The sequence below is a fragment of the Ipomoea nil genome, unplaced genomic scaffold, assembly GCF_001879475.1.
Source record: "Ipomoea nil cultivar Tokyo-kokei standard unplaced genomic scaffold, Asagao_1.1 scaffold3100, whole genome shotgun sequence".
Taxonomy (NCBI): Eukaryota; Viridiplantae; Streptophyta; class Magnoliopsida; order Solanales; family Convolvulaceae; genus Ipomoea; species Ipomoea nil.
The window spans coordinates 1,422,848-1,446,840 of record NW_017619528.1 but is presented as its reverse complement, the minus strand read 5'-3'; the positions used below and the strand labels follow the sequence as shown (position 1 = coordinate 1,446,840).

Below are 23,993 nucleotides of genomic sequence, written 5' to 3'. Positions count from 1 at the left end.
CACCCCTTTTTGCCAAGTGATCCTTTTCTTCCAAACCTTGTTCTTGTTTCTTTCCAAATCATCTTGTGCAAGTTGGCGGTGTCATCAGCATATGAAGGAATCTGGCAAGGCCTAAGAGTTAAGCCACGTCCGAGCCGAGGTAGAGAGCCTTCAGTTCGACAAGCGTAGTGATCAGCGTCAAGCCGAAGCTTCGCCGGAAGTCGTGAACCCTTTGTGTCTCTTGAAGCTGATCTCCTCCTCTTTCCCTCGTCAATTCCCTTGCCCCTTTTTCGAGAAATCCTTCCTATCTTATAAAACCTCATTCTTGTTTCCTTCTTGATTCGACTCTGTTCAAGGTTGCAACCTCATCTTTTCTAAGTTGTGACTTTGAAAATCTTGATCCCCTTCCTAATAAACTTTTTCCTTGAGTTTAAACTGGATACCCTCCATGGGGAAATCCTTTTCAACTCCTTTAAACCCCGTTTGATTATTTACTACCTAAGTTGTAACCTCGTTTACAATTCTCTTCTTCTTAATAAACATGGTCCTCGAATTGTTGAACCTAAACTCTCACCTTGATCTTTCCCTTTGAATCGAACCTCGTTCTTGTATTCCCCGCTTCTAACGATTCTGTGCAAGGTGGAAACCTTATTTCCTAAGTTGCAACTTTGATTACTTTGATCCTACTCCTAAGTAACGTGGTCCTTGAGTTTCTGAACGCAAACCTTTCGCTCTAATCCTTTCCGTTGAACCGAATCCATTCTTGTGAGCCTTCTTTCCGCTGAGTTACCTTTCTCCTTTGTTACCGTTCTTGTTTTGGACCTTTCATCCGAACCGAAGCCTTGAAGTTTTCAAGCGTTTCCTTGCTGTGAGTTGTGTTTGTGTGCTAATGCAAGTGTTAAGTCGGTAGCCTGCATCGAGCTCACTCTAGAGCCGGAGAGAAGGACATCCAACTCGTGTTTTGGATTTAGTAGTTGAAGCTTTTGTCGGAAGTGACGGATCAAGTTCACGCAGATGCCAAGCTCAAGTTAAGTAGTGGGAGTACCTTGTTTCTTTTGGTTAAAGAAGTCAGTAGAGATCAGTTGAAGATGCAACCTTGGTTCTATGATCCCGAGTGATCTAGTTTAGGGTTCTTGTGGTGTCAGTTTTTGGTTGTAGCATGTTCCTTAGTTGGGACGTTAGATTTGGGTAGATCGTTGGATAGTTTTAAGCAGGAAGTTAAGCTTGAGGTAGAATTAGCTTTCCTTTTCGGTAAATCTTTGGTTTATCACCTTATCTTTCTTTCTTGCCTTATCCTTGTGAACCCTCGGCCTCTTTCTAAGCCTTGTCATTCGTTTTGTTAACCGATGGTTTTTGTGTTGAAATTCGTTGTGTTCAAGCCTATCCTTCTTACCACCTTAATTTGAACCCTTGTTCCCTCTAACCTTGGTTAGTGGCGAACACCTTTATTGCTTAAAACATCGTTTGCAATCTATCTCCTAAGCTTTGTCACCTGTTTCGCAAGCCGACCATTTTGTTGTTGAACCCCGTTATCTCTCTTGCTTGCCTTGGTTGTCGGCTCGATGGTAGTTGGTTTCTTAGTTGTTTTTTGTTGGTCGTGCTTAGTTGTTTTGTTGTTTGCCTTGTGTGATCTTTCTTGTTGCTAGTTTTGTTGAGTAGTAGCTTTGTGGGTTTTACTAGGAGCTAGTTGTTTAGATCTTGAGTGTTGATTGGAAGTTTGGTGGTTGTGTTTGGTTTAGAGTTTGATATGTTCAATATCTCCGTTGGTTGATTGTTTCAATCCTTGTTATGTTATGACTTCTTGCTTGTTTTGATACCTTTTGGAATCCTTGAGCTTTGATCAAGAAGGATGTTCTTGACACTCTTGTCACAATGTTGTTTCGTTTCACCGTTTGTTCTAATTCGTCGTACCCAAGCTTCGGGGACGACGCTTCTTTTAAGGGGGAGAAGATGTGACACCCCGTAATCTAAATTCAATTAAGTGATTAATTAAGTAACTAATCATAATCCAATTGATAATTTAATTCCTAAAAATTCAATAGTCGGGGACTAGTAATTGACTAGTCAACCCAAAGTCAAGTGTTATACCTAAAGCTTTGTGAGTACCCTTGTTCCCTTACACCTCTTCATTTTAGTAAGGGTAATAAAGTCATTTCACTCTATGTAACACCCCAGATTTTCAAGACATTTAAAACTTATAAAATAAAGGTGAAATCTCATTAAATCCCAAAACATAATACAAGAGTACGGGGTGCTATGCCACACCTGAGCTAGAGAACTCAGGTGCACAGGCTAACTAACTAATATCCTCAATAATGTAAATGCATAAGCATGGCACGCAGGCCGAAAGGGAAACTATCTACTTCTACGCTCCAGGTTCTAGCGCGCTCCAGTGACTTATTCTTCTGTGCCTGAAACCAAATATATCTGTTCAGCGAGAGATGCTGGTAACCCACTCCAACGCGTTGAAATACAATACATATAGTTATATACATAGATATACGAAAAGTCATTTCGATGCATGAAGATATATCCTAAGAGACTCTAGTTTTCAAATCAGGGAATCGACTCGACAAATAGGGGTACACACAATCAACAGTCATAATCAAGCATAAACAATTCTCACATAGGGCACGGTTATAGATAAGCACAACCAATAATCACATTTAAGCATTACTAGCAAGAGCCCTATGGTCACGTTTCCATAACAGTAATATCATCAATTCTTCTCATCTCATCACATAGCACACTTTGTTGGCGCCACAGGACCAATCGCGTGCCCATACATGAGGGTCAGCGCATATAGCTCTAACACGGCCCCGCAGCACCCTGCCCCGTCTCACAATACGGAGGGGTCGATCGCAACCGACCGATGAGCCTCAGCTCTATATAATATTTATATACCTGACCGGTCTCTACCAGCCTGGTTAACAGTTGGGATGGTTCTCAACCCATTCAACTGCCCGTATAGTGGACCTTTGTCCTATATAATATTTATATACCTGACCGGTCTCTACCAGCCTGGTTAACAACCGGTATGGTTCTCAGCCCACCTAACTGCCCGTATAGCCCGATTGATCTCAACCAAATCGGGGTAACATGCACACATAACACATAGCAAGCACATACAACCCACATTAACACATTGGGAAGGGGGAGAAAACGTATAACAAAACCTATGCGTGATCCTTCACATACAAAGAATATTCCTAAGGGGTTCATATTTCTTTCACCTAGGTCCACGGGATACCAATTCAACTAGCATGCAATATATAAGACTCATACGGCCTACGAACGGTACCCGAAAATCAAACTAGACATAGGCACGATAGACGGAGTCCGTTGGGACACCACGGGGGTCGGGGGAACATCAAACGGGGAAGCCGGGATCCTGAAGTGGGGTACAAACTAGCGGGTAGCCGGTGGGTGAGGGGTCACCCGCCGGCGTTCTACTATTCCGGGCAGCGGGTGCCCGGCGGGCAGCTGCCCGCTGCCGGCGTTGCCCAACTAGGCCGTGGGTAGGTGGCGGGTCCCCTACCCCCTCTTACCCCCCACTGACTCTTCTTCACCAAAAATGCCCCGGGAACCTTTGTGGAACCCGAAACCATGCTTAGACACTTTTAAACGCAATTGATAACACACGTAGACAATTAACGGATCAAAATCAAGAAACATATGGCACATAACCTATCATGCTTTTCTAATCATAATCAACGCCCAATCATGCGAATTCCCACCCAATATACCAAGTACCAAGAATAATACCATACGGATTCCACGATATAACCTAGGGTTCTAATTATTTTTAAATTAACAAGAACACAATCCACCTTCCAAAATCAAGATTCGGTAGGAATATCATATAACTATCATGAACCTCATATAATCATTAAGAACATCAAGAACACCACATAATTATCAAGAACGTCATATAATCATCAAGAACACCATAATTATCAAGAATCTCTCATTATCAAGATCACCCATGGAATCATCCCACCAATCATCAATAATAATATCACAAATCATCAATACACAATAATATGGGGGAAATCCTAAGAGGGGAATCATTGCTATGAAAATAGGTTTTGTTGAGACCTGGGTTACCTCTTAGCCTTAATTAATTCCTTGGCTATGAAAGGTCTTTCTTTAAGCTTTCTTCTTTCTTGATTTCTTCTAAGGGAATTCTTGGAACTCTTTGGGTGGTGAGAGATTATTGTGGTGAAAGATCTAGGTGCCTTCTATATCCCTATTTATATATTTAAGACTCCTAATTAGGGCCTGAATGGTATGGGTTTACTAATTCTATTCCTTATAGGACTAAGGACTTGTTTTAGGGATAAGGGTCCATGGTCCACAGTGAACCATATTAATTAATTAAAGAGAATCCTAATCATAATCTGAATAGTAAAAGGCCTACTTCCATTATTCCTAATAGGCCTAAGACTCTCATTTAGGCAAGGGTCCACGGTTCATGGTGGACCTCATTAATTAATTAAAGGGAAACCTAACCGAATGAAATCATATTTAATTATTATTAACGGGATTAATTAAATAATTATTCGGGGAAACTGTATCATTGTATGTCTATCTGTGCTGGGTTTTTGGGAACGATTAGGTTTAAAGGGCTAAGAGACTGGGTTTCAAACCTAAGGACAAAGTGAATTTAGGAATTAGGATCAAAGTTTTCAAGGTTGCAACTTAGGGTGTGAGGTTGCCACCTTGTATGGAATCGTTAAAATAGGGAATCAAGAATGTGGTTTGAAGGGTAGAAAGGGTTTTGAAATAAGGAGGGGCCGATTTCCCGAGGGAGGGAAGGGAATTCGGCTAGGATGGGTTAAGGGTTCTCGATTTTAAGTGACTATTCTGGTTTGATGTTTTGATCCCGACGTATTGATGAACTGATGATCCTTCTTCCTTGGTGTTGGCACTTGCTTGACTTTAAGATCCTTGTTAGACCTTGCTTCCCACGCTAAAGTTTCATCCTTCTCTCCTATCTTGAGGGAATCTCTCGTGATGATTTAACACTTACTTCGTTAATGCGTCTAAGGTCTTGACCAAGTTTGGTCAACCAAGCCGATCTTTTAGGGCGCACTTCCCAAATTCTTCCCAAAGTCTCTTGGGAGTCGATAAGCTTTGGGTTGACTTTTTATTGAATTTCATCTCTTCTTTAGTGAGTGAAATTTTAAGTAAGACTTCATGTCTTCTCCGAGGTTCGGTTTGTTGTGCCCTTTTGTGTTACTTTTAATGATGAAGGTGTCCTTGCATGCTCTTTTTCTTCTTGAAGCGCAGCTGGTTACCTAATATCGTTGTGGAATGACTTGGTGAGTTTACGAGTCATCTCATTTCCTTGTGGGTCCTTAATGACCCTTGAGATCTTGGCACAAATGTGCCCTTTACTTTTTGCCTAGCACCACGGGCTACGTCGTTCTTGATTCCATACAACTTGTAAGGAGTCCTCTGATTTGCTTGAACGATATCCATGGTTTGGAGGAGTCCCGATCCATCCTTAGAATTTTGACTTTTAAGGCCTTTGTGAGTCCTTAGCACGAGTTCCCAACTCGTCTCCTTGGTCTGCACAATCCTTTATGCCAATCATCCCTAGTCGGTTGCATCGTAGAATCCAACTTCAACTCCACGTGTAATGCAATTGGTATTGCTTTTCCGACGGTGTCTTGCGTATCAAGGTCTTTTACCGATGACACCATGTTTGGGCGACCCATGGTTCCTTACCCAAGACTCGCGTTCATCAATCGAGGCACACAAGTGCGCCACGAATCAATAAAACGAGGGGTTAAGAAATCAGCACATTGTACCAGTGGGCGCGAGGTGGGCGGTCGTCCGCCTGCCAAGCTCCTGTCAGGGACCCGTCAAGGTCCCGTCCAGGACCTGTTAGGGTCCCATCAAGGTCCCGTTGGGGACCCGCGGGAAGGTGACTAGGAAGAGTGAATTTCTTCGGGAAAAATCCCAAGAATGCACCGATTCAAGTCCCGACAAGCCCCATGCCCATGTGCACAATAAAAAGGTACTTGAATACATAGGATGACCCATCGTATAGTTTTATTGATCCTTAAGTACGATTTATAGATGAGTCAAGACTCTCGCTTGTTCTTTCCGTTCAGTAGGTCGGGTCCAGTTTCCAATTAGCAACCTCGTCACCTTCACCGGGAAGTTGGTTATAAGCCAACTTTGTCTTTTCCTTGCTTGATTGATGACAAGCCTTCTTCGTTTTTCTTGGAGTTCGGCTTGTCGCTCGTTCTTTGTTCAATCCTTTGGTGACCAAGTGCTTGGTGATGCGTTTCTCTTCCTTGGAATGCATTTTATTGACTGCACTTTGACGTCGCATGGTGTTTTGGCGATTTTGTGTGTTACATGTACTTCTTACGGTGCCTTAAAAACATCAAGGTCCTTGTTCCAAGGTAAGGCCCATATTGCCGGGAGGTTCCAATTGTATGATACTTTCTATGCATCTGTGTAAATCTTGCATTGCACTCCGTATAGGTAATGCCTCCAAATTTTCAGTGCGAATACGATGGCGGCTAGCTCGAGGTCGTGGGTGGGGTATTTTCTTCGTGGGTTTTGAGTTGCCTAGATGCGTATGTTATTACCTTGCCTTTTTGAATTAGCACGCACCCCAACCCCTTTTTGGACGCGTCACTGAAGACCTCGAACCATTCCACCCCGGAGGGGATGGCTAGTACGGGTTCCATGGTTAACTTATCCTTCAATTCCTGAAAGGCTGCGACGTAGTTGTCGTCCCATCGGAAAGGGGTCTCCTTTTTCATGAGTTTAATGAGAGGTTGGGCTATCTTGGTAATATCGGGTACAAACCTCTTGTAGTAGCCAGCCAAGCCCAGGAAGCTTCGGACCTCTGAAAGTGATTTCGGTGTGGACCATTCCTTAATGGCCTGGGCTTTGGTGGGGTCCACCTTAATTCCTTCTTTGGTTATTACGTGGCCCAGGAAGGTCACGCTGTCTTTCCAGAATTCGCAATTGGAGAACTTAGCGTATAACTGGTGCTCTCTTAGAGATTGTAAGGTTATGCGGAGGTGCCTTTCATGTCCTTCCTTGTTTCGGGAGTAGCCTAGGATGTTGTCAATGAATACAATGACGAAGTCATCCAGGTGGGGTCGGAATACTCGGTTCATGAGGTCCATGAGTATGGCGGGTGCGGGGTGGAGTCGTCCTTGTTGCCGTGCCCCTAGATACTCTTAGTTGAACCCCCGGTTGTTGCCCATAAGTTCTTTGTGGACCTATCAAAGATCAACCTCGTGTCTTGAAGTAGAACGAGGCTATCTCTACGTGGCGTTCCTCTGGGCATTCTCCTAACCCGAGGATTTTGTTGAAGGTTCGGATTCATTCTTCGAGGAGTGTGGGATCCTTGACTGTCTTCTTATTGGCGCCATGCTGCTGGTTTTTAGGGTCAATATTTATTGTAAGGATGAGTCAGTGTGTTGCACCCTTACCTTGGTGTGGTAAGCGTAGGGGGAGTTCTTTTAGAGAGGGATAAAGTGAGGGGAGGTTATGTGTAGGTTTCACAATCTCACCGCGCGTCCTAAGATTCCTGAATCCTATGTTCCTTAATACCTAGAGTTCAAGCCTAATGTCCTAAAGTCCGGTCTTAAGAGTCTTATCCTAAGGTGAAACTTAGGCTCTGATACCAACTGTAACACCCCAGATTTTCAAGACATTTAAAACTTATAAATTAAAGGTGAAATCTCATTAAATCCCAAAACATAATACAAGAGTACGGGGTGCTATGCCACACCTGAGCTAGAGAACTCAGGTGCAAAGGCTAACTAACTAATATCCTCAATAATGTAAATGCATAAGCATGGCACGCAGGCCGAAAGGGAAACTATCCACTTCTACGCTCCAGGTTCTAGCGCGCTCCAGTGACTTATTCTTCTGTGCCTGAAAGCCAAATATATCTGTTCAGCGAGAGATGCTGGTAACCCACTCCAACGGGTTGAAATACAATACATATAGTTATATAAATAGATATACGAAAAGTCACTTCGAAGCATGAAGATATATCCTAAGAGACTCTACCTTTCAAATCAGGGAACCGACTCGACAAATAGGGGTACACACAATCAACAGTCATAATCAAGCATATACAATTCTCACATAGGGCACAGTTATAGATAAGCACAACCAATAATCACAATTAAGCATTACTTGCAAGAGCCCTATGGTCACGTTTCCATAACAATCATATCATAAATTCTTCTCAACTCATCACATAGCACACTTTGTTGGCGCCACAGGACCAATCGCATGCCCATACATGAGGGTCAGCGCATATAGCTCTGACACGGCCCCGCAGTACCCTGCCCCGTCTCACAATACGGAGGGGTCGATCGCAACCGACCGATGAATCGCAGCTCTATATAATATTTATATACCTGACCGGTCTTTACCAGCCTGGTTAACAGTTGGGATGGTTCTCAACCCATTCAACTGCCCGTACAGTGGACCTTTGTCCTACATAATATTTATATACCTGACCGGTCTCTACCAGCCTGGTTAACAGTTGGGATGGTTCTCAACCCATTCAACTGCCCGTATAGTGGACCTCAGTCCTATATAATATTTATATACTTGACCGGTCTTTACCAGCCTGGTTAACAGCCGATATGGTTCTCAGCCCATCCGACTGCCCGTATAGCCCGATTGATCTCAACCAAATCGGGGTAACATGCACACATAACACATAGCAAGTACATGCAACCCACATTAACACATTGGGAAGGGGAGAAAACGTATAACAAAACCTATGCGTGATCCTTCACATACTAAGAATAATCCTAAGGGGTTCATACTTCTTTCACCTAGGTCAACGGGATACAAATTCAACTAGCATGCAATATATAAGACTCATACAACCTACGAACGGTACCCGAAACATCAAACTAGACATAGGTACGATAGACGGAGTTCGTTGGGACACCACGGGGTCGGGGAAACATCAAACGGGGAAGCCGGGATCCCAAAGTGAGGTACAAAACAGTGGGTAGCCGGTGGGTGGGGGTCACCTGCCGGCTGCCCGCCGACGTTCTACTGTTCCGGGCAGCGGGTGCCCGGCGGGCAGCAACCCGCTGCCGGCGTTGCCCAACTTGGCCGCGGGTAGGTGGCGGGTCCCCTACCCCCACCTACCCCCCACTGACTCTTTTTCATCAAAAACGCCCCGGGAACCTTTGTGGAACCCGAAACCATGCTTAGACACTTTCAAACGCAATTGATAACACACATAGACAATTAACGGATCAAAATCAAGAAACAAACGGCACATAACCTACCATGCTTTTCTAAACATAATAAACACCCGATCATGCGAATTCCCACCCAATATACCAAGAATAATTCCATACGATACAACCTAGGGTTCTAATCATTTTCAAATCAACAAGGACACAATTCATCTTCTAATATCAAGATTTGGTAAGAATATCACATAAACATCAAGAACATCCTACAATCATCAAGATCATCATATAATCCTCAAGAACACCATAATTGTCAAGAACCTTTCATCATCAAGATCACCCATGGAATCATCCCACCAATCATCAATAATAATATCACAAATCATCAATACACAATAATATGGGTAAATCCTAAGAGGGGATTCATAGCTATGAAAATAGGTTTTGTTGAGACATGGGTTACCTCTTAGCCTTAATTAATTCCTTGGCTATGAAGGGTCTTTCTTTAAGCTTTCTTGCTTTCTTGATTTCTTCTAAGGGAATTCTTGGAGCTCTTTGGGTGGTGAGACGTTTTATTGTGGTGGGGGATCTAGGTGCCTTCTATATCCCTATTTATATATTTAAGACTCCTAATTATGGCCTGAATGGTATGGGTTTACTAATTCTATTCCTTATAGGACTAAGGACTTGTTTTAGGGATAAGGGTCCATGGTCCATAGTGGACCATATTAATTAATTAAAGAGAATCCTAATCATAATCTGAATAGTAAAAGGCCTACTTCCATTATTCCTAATAGGCCTAAGACTCTCATTTAGGCAAGGGTCCACGGTTCATGGTGGACCTCATTAATTAATTAAAGGGAAACCTAACCGAATTAAATCATATTTAATTATTATTAACGGGATTAATTAAATAATTAATCCGGGATTGAAGGCCGTAACACGGGGTGTTACACTCTCCCCCCTTACGAGAAGCTTCGTCCCCGAAGCTTAGAAATCATTGCGGGGGTAACGAGTCAAAGGTAGTACGGTGGTCCTATAGAGAAAGTATTATTCGGGGAAACTGTATAATTGTATGTCTATGTGTGCTGGGTTTTTGGGAACGATTAGGCTTAAAGGGCTAAGAGAGTGGGTTTCAAACCTAAGGACAATGTGAATTTAGGAATTAGGATCAAAGTTTTCAAGGTTGCAACTTAGGGTGTGAGGTTGCCACCTTGTATGGAATTGTTAAAATAGGAAATCAAGAATGTGCTTTGAAGGGTAGAAAGGGTTTTGAAATAAGGAGGGGGCCGATTTCCCGAGGGAGGGAAAGGAATTCGGCTAGGATGGGTTAAGGGTTCTCGATTTTAAATGACTATTTTGGTTTGATGCTTCGATCCAGACGTATTGACGAACTGATGATCCTTCTTCCTTGGTGTTGGCACTTGCTTGACTTTAAGGTCCTTGTTAGACCTTGCTTCCCAGGCTAAAGTTTCATCCGTCTCTCCTATCTTGAGGGAATCTCCCGTGATGATTTAACACTTACTTCGTTAATGCGTCCAAGGTCTTGACCAAGTTTGGTCAAACAAACCGATCTCTTAGGGCGCACTTCCCAAATTCTTCCCAAAGTCTCTTGGGAGTCGATAAGCTTTGGGTTGACTTTTTCTTATTGAATTTCATCTCTTCTTTAGTGAGTGAAATTCTTAGTAAGACTTCATTTCTTCTCCGAGGTTCGGCTTGTTGTGCCCTTTTGTGTTACTTTTAATGATGAAGGTGTTCTTGCATGCTCTTTTTCTTCTTGAAGCGCAGTTGGTTACCTAATCTCGTTGTGGAATGACTCGGTGAGTTTACGAGTCATCTCATTTTCTTGTGGGTCCTTAATGACCCTTGAGATCTTGGCACAAATGTGCTCTTTACTTTTTGCCTAGCACCACGGGCTATGTCGTTCTTGATTCCATACAACCTGTAAGGAGTCCTCTGATTTGCTTGAAGGATATCCACGGTTTGGAGGAGTCCCGATCCATCCTTAGAATTTTGACTTTTACGGCCTTTGTGAGTCCTTAGCACGAGTTCCCAACTCGTCTCCTTGGTCTGCACAATCCTTTATGCCAATCATCCCTAGTCAGTTGCATCGTAGAATCCAACTTCAACTCCACGTGTAATGCAATTGGTATTGCTTTTCCGACGGTGTCTTGCGTGTCAAGGTCTTTTACCGATGACACCATGTTTGGGCGACCCATGGTTCCTTACCCAAGACTCGCGTTCATCAATCGAGGCACACAAGTGCGCCACGAATCAATAAAACGAGGGGTTAAGAAATCAGCACATTGTACCAGTGGGCGCGAGGTGGGCGGTCGTACGCCTGCCAAGCTCCTGTCAGGGACCCGTCAAGGTCCCGTCCAGGACCCGTTAGGGTCCCATCAAGGTCCCGTTGGGGACCCGCGGGAAGGTGACTAGGAAGAGTGAATTTCTTCAGGAAAAATCCCAAGAATGCACTGATTCAAGTCCCGACAAGCCCCATGCCCATGTGCACAATAAAAAGGTACTTGAATACATAGGATGACCCATCGTATAGTTCTATTGATCCTTAAGTACGAGTTATAGATGAGTCAAGACTCTCGCATGTTCTTTCCGTTCAGTAGGTCGGGTCCGGTTTCCAATTAGCAACCTCGTCACCTTCACCGGGAAGTTGGTTATAAGCCAACTTTGTCTTTTCCTTGCTTGATTGATGACAAGCCTTCTTGGTTTTTCTTGGAGTTAGGCTTATCGCTCGTTCTTTGTTCAATCCATTGGTGACCAAGTGCTTGGTGATGCGTTTCTCTTCCTTGGAATGCAATTGATTGACTGCCCTTTGACGTCGCATGATGTTTTGGCGATATTGTGTGTTACATGTACTTCTTACAGTGCCTTATAACCATCAAGGTCCTTGTTCCAAGGTAAGGCCCTTATTGCCGGGAGGTTCTAGTTGTATGATACTTTCTATGCGTCTGTGTAAATCTTACATTGCACACCGTATAGGTAATGCCTCCAAATTTTCAGTGCGAATACGATGGCGGCTAGCTCGAGGTCGTGGGTGGGGTATTTTCTTCGTGGGTTTTGAGTTGCCTAGATGCGTATGCTATTACCTTGCCTTTTTGCATTAGCACGCACCCCAACCCCTTTTTGGACGCGTCACTGAAGACCTCGAACCCTTCCACCCCGGAGGGGATGGCTAGTACGGGTGCCGTGGTTAACTTATCCTTCAATTCCTGAAAGGCTGCGACGCAGTTGTCGTCCCATCGGAAAGGGGTCTCCTTTTTCATGAGTTAATGAGAGGTTGGGCTATCTTGGTAAAGTCGGGTACAAACCTCCTGTAGTAGCCAGCTAAGCCCAGGAAGCTTCGGACCTCTGAAAGTGAGTTTGGTGTGGACCATTCATTAACGACCTGGGCTTTGGTGGGGTCCACCTTAATTCCTTCTTTGGTTATTACGTGGCCCAGGAAGGTCACGCTGTCTTTCCAGAATTCGCATTTGGAGAACTTAGCATATAGCTGGTGCTCTCTTAGAGTTTGTAAGGTTATGCGGAGGTGCCTTTCATGTCCTTCCTTGTTTCGGGAGTAGCCTAGGATGTCGTCAATGAATACAATGACGAAGTCATCAAGGTGGGGTCGGAATACTCGGTTCATGAGGTCCATGAGTATGGCGGGTGCGGGGTGGAGTCGTCCTTGTAGCCGTGCCCCTAGGTACTTTTAGTTGAACCCCCGGTTGTTGCCCATAAGTTCTTTGTGGACTTATCAAAGATCAACCTCGTGTCTTGAAGTAGAACGAGGCTATCTCTTGGTGGCGTTCCTCTGGGCATTCGCCTAACCCGGGGATTTTGTTGAAGGTTCGGATTCATTCTTCGAGGAGTGTGGGATCCTTGACTGTCTTCTTATTGGCGCCATGCTGCTGGTTTTTAGGGTCAATATTTATTGTAATGACGAGTCAGTGTGCTGGACCCTTACCTTGGTGTGGTAAGCGTAGGGGGAGTTCTTTTAGAGAGGGATAAAGTGAGGGGAGGTTATGTGTAGGTTTCACAATCTCACCGCGCGTCCTAAGATTCCTGAATCCTATGTTCCTTAATACCTAGAGTTCAAGCCTAATGTCCTAAAGTCCGGTATTAAGAGTCTTATCCTAGGGTCAAACTTAGGCTCTGATACCAACTGTAACACCCCAGATTTTCGAGACTTTTAAAACTTATAAAAATAAAGGTGAAATCTCATTAAATCCCAAAACGTAATACAAGAGTACGGGGTGCTATGCCACACCTGAGCTAGAGAACTCAGGTGCACAGGCTAACTAACTAATATCCTCAATAGTGTAAATGCATAAGCATGGCACGCAGGCCGAAAGGGAAACTATCTACTTCTACGCTCCAAGTTCTAGCGCGATCCAGTGACTTATTCTTCTGTGCCTGAAAGCGAAATATATCTGTTCTGCGAGAGATGCTGGTAACCCACTCCAACGTGTTGAAATACAATACATATAGTTATATACATAGATATACGAAAAGTCATTTCGAAGCATGAAGATATATCCTAAGAGACTCTACCTTTCAAATCAGGGAACCGACTCGACAAATAGGGGTACACACAATCAACAGTCATAATCAAGCATATACAATTCTCACATAGGGCACAGTTATAGATAAGCACAACCAATAATCACAATTAAGCATTACTAGCAAGAGCCCTATGGTCACGTTTCCATAACAGTCATATCATAAATTCTTCTCATCTCATCACATAGCACACTTTGTTGACGCCACAGGACCAATCGCATGCCCATATATGAGGGTTAGCGCATATAGCTCTGACACAGCCCCGCAGCACCCTGCCCCGTCTCACAATACGGAGGGGTCGATCGCAACCGACCGATGAATCGCAGCTCTATATAATATTTATATACCTGACCAGTCTTTACCAGCCTGGTTAACAGTTGGGATGGTTCTCAACCCATTCAACTGCCCGTATAGTGGACCTTTGTCCTATATAATATTTATATACCTGACCGGTCTCTACCAGCCTGGTTAACAGTTGGGATGGTTCTCAACCCATTCAACTGCCCGTATAGTGGACCTCAGTCCTATATAATATTTATATACCTGACCGGTCTTTACCAGCCTGGATAACAGCCGGTATGGTTCTCAGCCCATCCGACTGCCCGTATAGCCCGATTGATCTCAACCAAATCGGGGTAACATGCACACATAACACATAGCAAGTACATGCAACCACATTAACACATTGGGAAGGGGGAGAAAACGTGTAACAAAACCTATGCGTGATCCTTCACATACTAAGAATAATCCTAAGGGGTTCATACTTCTTTCACCTAGGTCAACGGGATACCAATTCAACTAGCATGCAATATACAAGACTCATACAACCTACGAACGGTAGCCGAAACATCAAACTAGACATAGGCACGATAGACGGAGTCTGTTGGGACACCACGAGGGTCGGGGGAACATCAAACGGGGAAGCCGGGATCCCAAAGTGGGGTACAAACCAGCGGGTAGCCGGTGGGTGGGGGTCACCCGCCGGCTGCCCGCCGGCATTCTAGTGTTCCGGGCAGCGGGTGCCCGGCGGGCAACTGCCCGCCCGCCGACTGCCCGCTGCCGACGTTGCCCAACTTGGCCGCGGGTAGGTGGCGGGTCCCCTACCCCCCACTGACTCTTTTTCATCAATAACGCCACGGGAACCTTTGTGGAACCCGAAACCATGCTTAGACACTTTCAAACGCAATTGATAACACACGTAGACAATTAACGGATCAAAATCAGGAAACAAACGGCACATAACCTACCATTCTTTTCTAAACATAATAAACACCCGATCATGCGAATTCCCACCCAATATACCAGGAATAATTTCATACGATACAACCTAGGGTTCTAATCATTTTCAAATCAACAAGGACACAATTCATCTTCGAATATCAAGATTCGGTAAGAATATCACATAAACATCAAGAACATCCTACAATCATCAAGAACATCATATAATCCTCGAGAACACCATAATTGTCAAGAACCTTTCATCATCAAGATCACCCATGGAATCATCCCACCAAACATCAATAATAATATCACAAATCATCAATACACAATAATATAGGGAAATCCTAAGAGGGGATTCATTGCTATGAAAATTGGTTTTGTTGAGACATGGGCTACCTCTTAGCCTTAATTAATTCCTTGGCTATGAAGGGTCTTTCTTTAAGCTTTCTTGCTTTCTTGATTTCTTCTAAGGGAATTCTTGGAGCTCTTTGGGTGGTGAGACGTTTTATTGTGATGGGGGATCTAGGTGCCTTCTATATCCCTATTTATATATTTAATACTCCTAATTAGGGCCTGAATGGTATGGGTTTACTAATTCTATTCCTTATAGGACTAAGGACTTTTTTTAGGGATAAGGGTCCATGGTCCATAGTGGACCATATTAATTAATTAAAGAGAATCCTAATCATAATCTGAATAGTAAAAGGCCTACTTCCTTTATTCCTAATAGGCCTAAGACTCTCATTTAGGCAAGGGTCCACGGTTCATGGTGGACCTCATTAATTAATTAAAGAGAAACCTAACCGAATTAAATCATATTTAATTATTATTAACGGGATTAATTAAATAATTAATCCGGGATTGAAGGCCGTAACACGGGGTGTTACACTCTCCTCCCCTTACGAGAAACTTCGTCCCCGAAGCTTAGAAATCATTGCGGGGGTAACGAGTCAAAGGTAGTACGGTGGTCCTATAGAGAAAGTATTCGGCTACAAACCAACTTTGTCTTCCCTTGTCTTGTTTAACGGTATGGCTTCCCTGAAAACTTTGTTGCCGCACGAACCTATCTCACTTATGAAAGCTCAACAGTAGAACTGGTCCTTAAGTTCATTCCTGACTGTCCTTCCCTTTACTGTTCAGTCCTCCCACACAAGATTAGCTACTTTTCGTTCCTTCCTGGTTTTAGGTAGATCTCTTACCAGGAATCATCGGCACAGAGTCTCACTTGCAACTTAGGAACACTTGGTCATCAAATCCGTCTTTTGATTTGCTCTTGTCGGTTTGAGTCTTTTGACGGCCCCAGTGATTGATTGCAACTCGGTTTCGTCTTCTTTCCTTCTTGTTGCCGAACCTCCTAACCAAAGGTCTTCATGATATCCATAATTTCCCGGGTGTGCCGACTAGGATAAAAGATACCCTCATTTACCAACTACTACTTAACCTCTTCACGTTTCATAGGGTCAGGCGACTTGCCAACAACGATGTTCTTCCCTTCCATGTACCTTAAAGGTCCAAGCTTTTCCCGTATAGCCATCTTGATCTTTATTACTTCCGAGCTGAAGGCCTCGAACTTGCCCAATCTTGGTTTCTTCAAGGGTAGGTAGAACTACTTCCATGTTGAACGCCTCAAACTTACACTTTAACTCTTCGTGCTTTAGAAAGGTTCAAGGTTGACTCTTAGCTCTTCAACTTTGAAGGCTTCTATCATGTTGACCCACAGGCTTCTTAGAGCGTCTGCGACCGCTCTTGACTCCCCCTCGTGAGTGAGGGTCTTCAAGTCTTGATCTTCGAACTTCAGCTGCACGAAACATAGACTTCAACTCTAGAGATTGACGTAGAGCTGATGACGTTGTCGTACGAGAGTCGATGCCACTTGCTCGAACGAGAATTGATGTAGCTGACTCCAGGTTGCGAGTAGAGTAGTCTTTAATCTTTAGGTTGGCCACATATCCAGATGAAAACACCAGGACTTGACTACCTTGCATCAGCAGACCTTCGAGTCTTCATTCTCTTAGCCACCGTCTTTGTCAACACTTCAACGAAACCAGAACGAGGCAACAAACCGAAAAGGTTCACACCAAACGAGAGCAACAACCAAAACTACTAGAGCTAACAACAGAACAAGATAAAAGAACTAAACAGATAACAAAAGATAACTCACAACCTCACCGCGGGTCCTAAGAATCCTATACTTAGGTACTTAAACACTTAGAGGCTTCACTAAGCAACTTAAGGTCTCAACCTACAAGCACTAACCTAAGCTCAACTTAGGTTCTTAAAGTCCAACTCTTAACATCCTTGGCTCAAACCTAGGCTCTGATACCAACTGTAACACCCCCAATTTTCATGCTATTTTAAAACTTAAATACGTAAGGTAAGGTAGCTAACATAATTCATAAAACGTAAGCACAGCGAAAGTCTAATATAAAAACAGGGAAAACCAAGGAGTGTTATGCCACATTCACCTCAACGTGAATGCACAGGCAAGTCTAAAACCATCAAACAATTTTGTTCAACAACTGTGCCACACAGGCCAAAACACGAACTACATTGTTCAAGGGAGCTAAACTACCAACGGCTAACACTCTCGCCATGTCTACTCAGGACCTGTAAAGAACATAAAGAAAGGGGATGATGCCCGGTCAGCGAATATTACTGGTAACACATCAATACGCGTTCAATAGCATACATAGATAGTATAATACAAAACCATTTTCGAAACGGAATACAATATATAACAGTTCAAACCGTAAAGAGAGAAGTCAACTGCAAAGACTCTATTTCACTCTCAAAAGAACAAGGGAAATCAATATCCCAAGACAACATTAAGACAAGAACAACAACAGTACAACTCAACACAGCTCAAGATGTAATCTACTGATCACAAAGCAAAAAACATCAAGGCAAAGACAACCACAATAAACAAGTACAACTCGAGGTGTATTCTACATATCACAAAGTAGAATACCACTCGACATGCTCATCAGAAAAGGATAGACATTCACACATTGGCACTACGTGCCACAGTGACACTTCATGTCACAAGTTCCAACCTTACACCATGTTCCAACCTTATGCCTACCCCCGACCTTATTACCGTTCCAACCATTACCTCCGAGAACCCCTGTACTTCTGAGTACAACCTTATGCCTCCGGGAACCGTCGTTCCCCACCTACAACACCAAATCAACAACCACCGATCTCGCAGTACACGAGGGTACCGATCATTTCAATCACACAACCACCAATCACATGAGCCTGAAACACAGATCATGAGCCTAAAAGCCAATTTACAACTCCAATATCATTTCATGGCCATCACGAGGACCACATCTGTACCTTGGTGATTAATGTCCCATACCATTAACCGTGCAATAAGGGTACAACCAATACACACGCTTTCATCACTGGAATCAATCAATGGATCACAACAAAGATATGAAACTATACTCAACAAGGAAGGATTACAATCCGACTCCAACGATGATCAACACAAGTTGTCATCCACAAATATGGAAGAACAAACCACACACACTAGCATTTCAACATCAAACTAGCCTGCTTCTCAAACGGGTAAACCAAACATAGTTCCGAAGAACATACAAGACTCATCATGGTTCAACGAATCACAAAGTTGAACACTTAGCACGATTCAAGACACCAAATCCTACATGGGGTCACAACATACAGTTCTAAACCTACAAAACATCAAGAAGACACTCAAATAGCCCAACAAAATAACATCGGGAAGTCAAAACAAATCCCCAAAAAACACCAAAGTGTACCACGCGGGTGGGGCCACGGGGAACAAATCCCCAAACAACACCAAAGTGTACCCCGCGGGTGGGGCCACGGGGAACAAATCCCCAAACAACACCAAAGTGTACCCCCGGGTGGGGCCACGGGTGGACCACCACCCATGGTTCCGCCCGCGGGTAGCGTTCACCCAAGGGCCTGTACCCCGCGGGTGGGGCGGCGGGTGGAGCTCTGCCCGCCGTTCCGCCCGCGGGTACCAACTTGTACCAAAAATAATCCCTTCGGGGATTTTCAACAACAAGTCCAAATTCAAGTCCAAAACACCCAAAATCTCACAAAATACAACAATATGACTTGAATCCAAGAAATAGCCCAGCAGTTGCATACAAGAACCCTAATAACAAGCTCTAGATATGCATTCTCACAAGACAATGCATCAAATCTCACATTTCATTGCAAAAATCACAAGTAGAAGTCAAGAAATCATCATATAGGTAAGAAAATATATTTTGTAAAGCATGGGTTACCTCATTCGCTTAACCATCCAAAAACAACGGCAAACTTAGGCTCAACTAACAAAGCCAAGCTACCGGGAACCTGTGAATCAAACCTTTCCTTTACTTTAAAAATAAAACAGTAAACAAAACTAACTAGGCTTATAAAGAGATTTGAACCCTAGTCCCTCTTAAAATTAACCACACCCTTAACCATCTAACCTAAACATCATAATGAAAACTAGGCAACAACAATAATTATTAAGCTAATAATCAAGCTCATAAGACAAAGCTAATCACAAAAAAACTAATTATCTAAGGTAAGGATCGATCTCAAGCCAACAAACATAACCACCCCTCTAACCACTAAGCCAAAGACACACTTATTAACTCTTACTTAACAAAAACTAATCTAGTACTAAACTAAACAACAAAACAAAGAATGTAGCTCACCATCTGCCATCTTCTTCTTCTTCATGCAGACGAACCCGCGGGTGGAACGCCAAGACACCATCCGCCCGTGCCACTGCCCGTGCCTACTCTGCTTCACTGGGCCCCAAAACTCGCCGTGAAAGGAGGAGGTGCCACCATTGCTGTGATCCGCCTCTGCCGAAGATGCCATGGACAACCACCACCCTGCATCACGGTCATTGCTGCTGTCCGAAGCTCCGCCGCCGTCGACGAGAAGAGAAACGTCGAGAAGCTCCATACACCAACAAAGCTGCTGCCGGAACTCTGTTTGTGTCGAGAGACTACCGAGACTGCCATCACAGCCGACCGAGCTCGCCGGAGAAGACCACTCTCGAGGTCACTGCCACGCCTACTGCCGAGCTCCACCAACGCCACCTCACCCAACCGTCACAACTGCTCTGCTTCTGCAGGAACGAGGAAAAGGTGTCGACGAACGAAGTGAAGGGAAAATGGGTGATCGGCTTGCTTGGACGGAGGAGGTGACCTCCAAGGTCTCAGGTTCACGTTGTGACGTTCGAGAAGGCAAGAGAAGAAGAAGTCTCGGCCGAAGGTTTAGACTTGGAAGAGAAGTGATACAATACACACATACACACTAGAGATGGTAGGGTTAAACAATGATTGCGTTGGTCTAAGTCTCTTGGGTCAAGAACCATAAATACATATATATTTTGGGGCATACAAAATAATAAAATTTGTTTTTATACAAACATATGGGTTTGACTAAATGGGTTCAAGACTCATATATTATATAGTCTTAGGATAAATAAACACTTGGGCTCAAAGAATAATTATTAGGCCTTAGGGATTAAAACCATTTTGGGGGCTTGAAATATTTAGTACAAATAATTATATAAATATTTTTATTAAAATATTTAATATCGGAACTATAGTTTATTTTAGGAAAATATGGGTGTCACACTTGAACCACTTGAACTAGTTATGTTTATTGAACCTTACCCCACTTAAATTCCATTTAACCTATAATTTCTCATTTTACCCAAAAATCCCCAAATTAAAACCTTCTCTTTCCCAATTTTTCCCAAATTCCCAAACCCTTTCCCCTTCTTCCTTCTTCCACCCGTAAACCCCCTGAGCAGCTCCCTTCCCGTCGCCACCCCCCTGCCGACGCCGACCAGCCGTCGTGCGAAGCAGACCGCCATCGCCGCCGACCAAAGCTGACCGTCGTCGTTGCCGTGTCTGCTACGGTGTCACCGAGAAGCAGCGAGAGAGAGAGAAAAGAGGGAGAGAAGAAAAGAAAGAAAGAGAAGAGTTTTTGGTCTACCTTGAGTCTTTGGGTCATCTCAAAATCATGCCCAGGAGGTCTAGCTTGAAAAGAAGAGTGGAATGGGTGGATACCCACTACCTCGTGTTGGAAGGTAAAACCTTTGATCCTGATTCTTTTTCAAGTTCCTTGTTAGAGATGTTGAGATATCAAGGTCTGTTGGATGGGTTTCTCGCCATTAGGGCCGAGACTTACCCGAGTTTGGTGAAGGAATTCTACCGTCACATAGTTGTAACTAAGGATGGTGGAAAGTTAGAGGTTACCTCTAAGGTGAGAGGTGTGAAGGTTGTATTGTCCGAAAAGAGGCTAGCTCAGCTCTTGAGTCTGACCACTACGGGAGTTTCGCAGTACAGTGGTAACTCTTGGCTTGAGACGGATACCATGGGTTATCGAGATTATTTGATTTATTATTGGGTCGGACTAATGGTTTTACCCAAGCCACGAGACCGGAAAGGAAATGGTTGACTACTGAACAAAGAATCTTGGTTATGCTTGTATCGGGCTGTTTGCTGCCAAATAACAACAAGAGTCGTCTGTTTGGGAAGTTGGAGTGCACGTTTGCCTTTTGCTTAAAGAACATGGTGAAGTTCAATCTGCCTACCTTAATGTTGCATCATATTATCTTTTACCGAGATCATAATCGAAAGAATCTACCGTATGGTATGGTTTTGAGTTGGATCTTCGTTAGAAAAGGAATAAGTGATGACGGCTGTGTACCGAAGCCAGTGGGCAAAGAGGTGTTGGATGCCACCAACCTGCGGAGTTGCAATCTGTTTCAGATGGATGACGGAGAGTACATCACGCTTGAGGATGTCGTCAGGAAAACCCCCGATGAGAGAGACGCGTTGGTTGTTGAGCTTGAGATTCCCGTTGGGAAGTTGAACCTCGCAGTTCGGAGCTTAAGAGGAGGTGCGGGGAATGATGAAGAAGAAGACCAAGAGGAGGATGCGGATGTAGGAGAAGCTGCTGAAGTCGAGGAGAGCGACTCGGAGAGTGAAGAAAACCTAAGAAGGACGGAAGCCAGAACCAAGAGGGAACAGGACGCCATGATTCACAAAGAGTGTGTGGTCACCCTTCTTCGACAATAGAACAGAATGATAGAGGAAGGCTTCGCCTACATGAAAACACAGTTTGTCGTGGTCAACCAAAGGTTGGATCAGCTAGAGGCCAGTTCTAGCCGAGGGAGAGCCGATGAAGAGTCCGACGAAGACGCCGAGGAGTCGGAGAGCGAGTCTTTCTAGTGCGGAGTTGTGGTAATCTCGTCTCCCTTTTCTCGTTTGGTGTTATCGTTATTGTAACACCCTGAAATTTTGAAACTTTTAAAACTTATATAACAAAGGTAATTTCTCATTAAGTCCCAAAGTAAACATAAGAGTACGGGGTGTTATGCCACACCTGAGTTAAAGAGCTCAGGTGCACAGGCAACTAACTAAAATCCTCAAAGTAAAGTCAGTACATAAACATGGCACGCAGGCCGAAAAGGGGAAACTAACTACTCTACGCTTCAGGTCTCTAGCGCGCTCCGGTGTCTACTCAGCTGTGCCTGAAAGCCAAATATATCTGTTCAGCGAGAGATGCTGGTAACCCACTCCAACGCATTGAAATATATATTATAGATAGATATATATAGATATATGAAAATCATTTCGAAGAAGAAAGATATATACTTAAGAGACTCTAGTTTTAAAACCAGGAATGGACACAGCAAATAGGGGTAAGCACCATAATTAATGATAATAGAGTAGAATCATCATAAAGAATACGCAACTAAGGTCACAGTCTATGTCCACATCAATCATGTCATCATTTAATCATCATTCAATCATCATTTGTGACACTCAATCACACTGCTTTGGCGCCACGGGACCAATCGCACGCCCCGAACATGAGGGTTAATGCGTATAGCATTAACACGGCCCCAAAACACCCTACCTCATACCGCAGCATGAAGGGAGTTGATCGCAACCAACCCATAGAGGACCACTGACGATCTCAACGTCGGACCACAATCCGACACACCGCTGACGCGCACAGTCGGTGGACCGTGATCCCCTTTACAAGGGGGGACTTAGGACCCTACACACCGTTGATGTGTACAGTCGGTGGACCGTAGCGGATCAAGCCCGACACACTGCTAAGCTAGACTTAGTCGGTGGGCAAAGATCGTCGGAGATTACGGCCCTGCACACCGCTGTCCCATCACTCGGTGGATCGCAGCCAGCCGTAGCCCTACACACCGCCTGATTACTCTGGTCGGTGGACTACAGCTTTCCTCAGCTTATTGGCCCTACACACCGCCTAGCGCGTCTAGGTCGGTGGGTCATAGCACCGAGGCCCATGTGGACCGCAGCCCAAGAAGTGAATCAATTCGGCCTTTAGCCAACTTCTGAGCCTTAGCTCAGGAACAATACATTTGGCCTTCAGCCAGTTCCCAACCTTTAGTCTGGGAAGAATCCATTCGGCCTTCAGCCGACTTCTGAACCTTAGTCCGGGAATCACCCAATTGGTCTGTAACGCAGCGAGCCGTAGCCCTACACACCGCCTGATTACTCAGGTTGGTGGAATACAGCCTTCCTAAGCTTATTGGCCCTACACACCGCCTGGCGCGTCTAGGTCGGTGGGTCATAGCACCGAGGCCCATGTGGACCGCAGCCCGAGAAGTGAATCAATTCGGCCTTTAGCCAACTTCTGAACCTTAGCTCAGGAACAATCCATTTGGCCTTCAGCCACTTCCGATCCTTTAGTCCGGGAAGAATCCATTCGGCCTACAGCCGACTTCTGAACCTTAGTCCGGGAATCACCGAATTGGTCTGTAACCAAAATGGGGGATCATGCAACACATAACACATAGGAGGACGTAATAGCATATTGGGAGGGGAAAGATATATAAATAAACTTACGTGTGGTCATTCACATTCCTAGGTTGACGGGTTACCAATTCCACCTAGGTTGACGGGTTACCAATTCCACTAGCATGCAATTCCTAAGACTCATTTATCCTACGAATGGTACCCGAAATATTAA

At 44.2% G+C, this 23,993-nt stretch overlaps 1 long non-coding RNA gene across 1 annotated transcript; it reads right to left on the bottom strand.

The window, feature by feature from the left end:
- Window positions 1-706: 706 nt before the first annotated feature.
- LOC109166513 lies at window positions 707-19,321 on the bottom strand. Its single transcript, XR_002051670.1, has 3 exons — window positions 19,250-19,321; window positions 14,457-14,461; window positions 707-718 (listed from the first exon to the last, which is right to left on the bottom strand). It is a non-coding gene; the product is annotated as an uncharacterized LOC109166513 (long non-coding RNA).
- Between the last annotated feature and the right edge of the window lie 4,672 nt (window positions 19,322-23,993).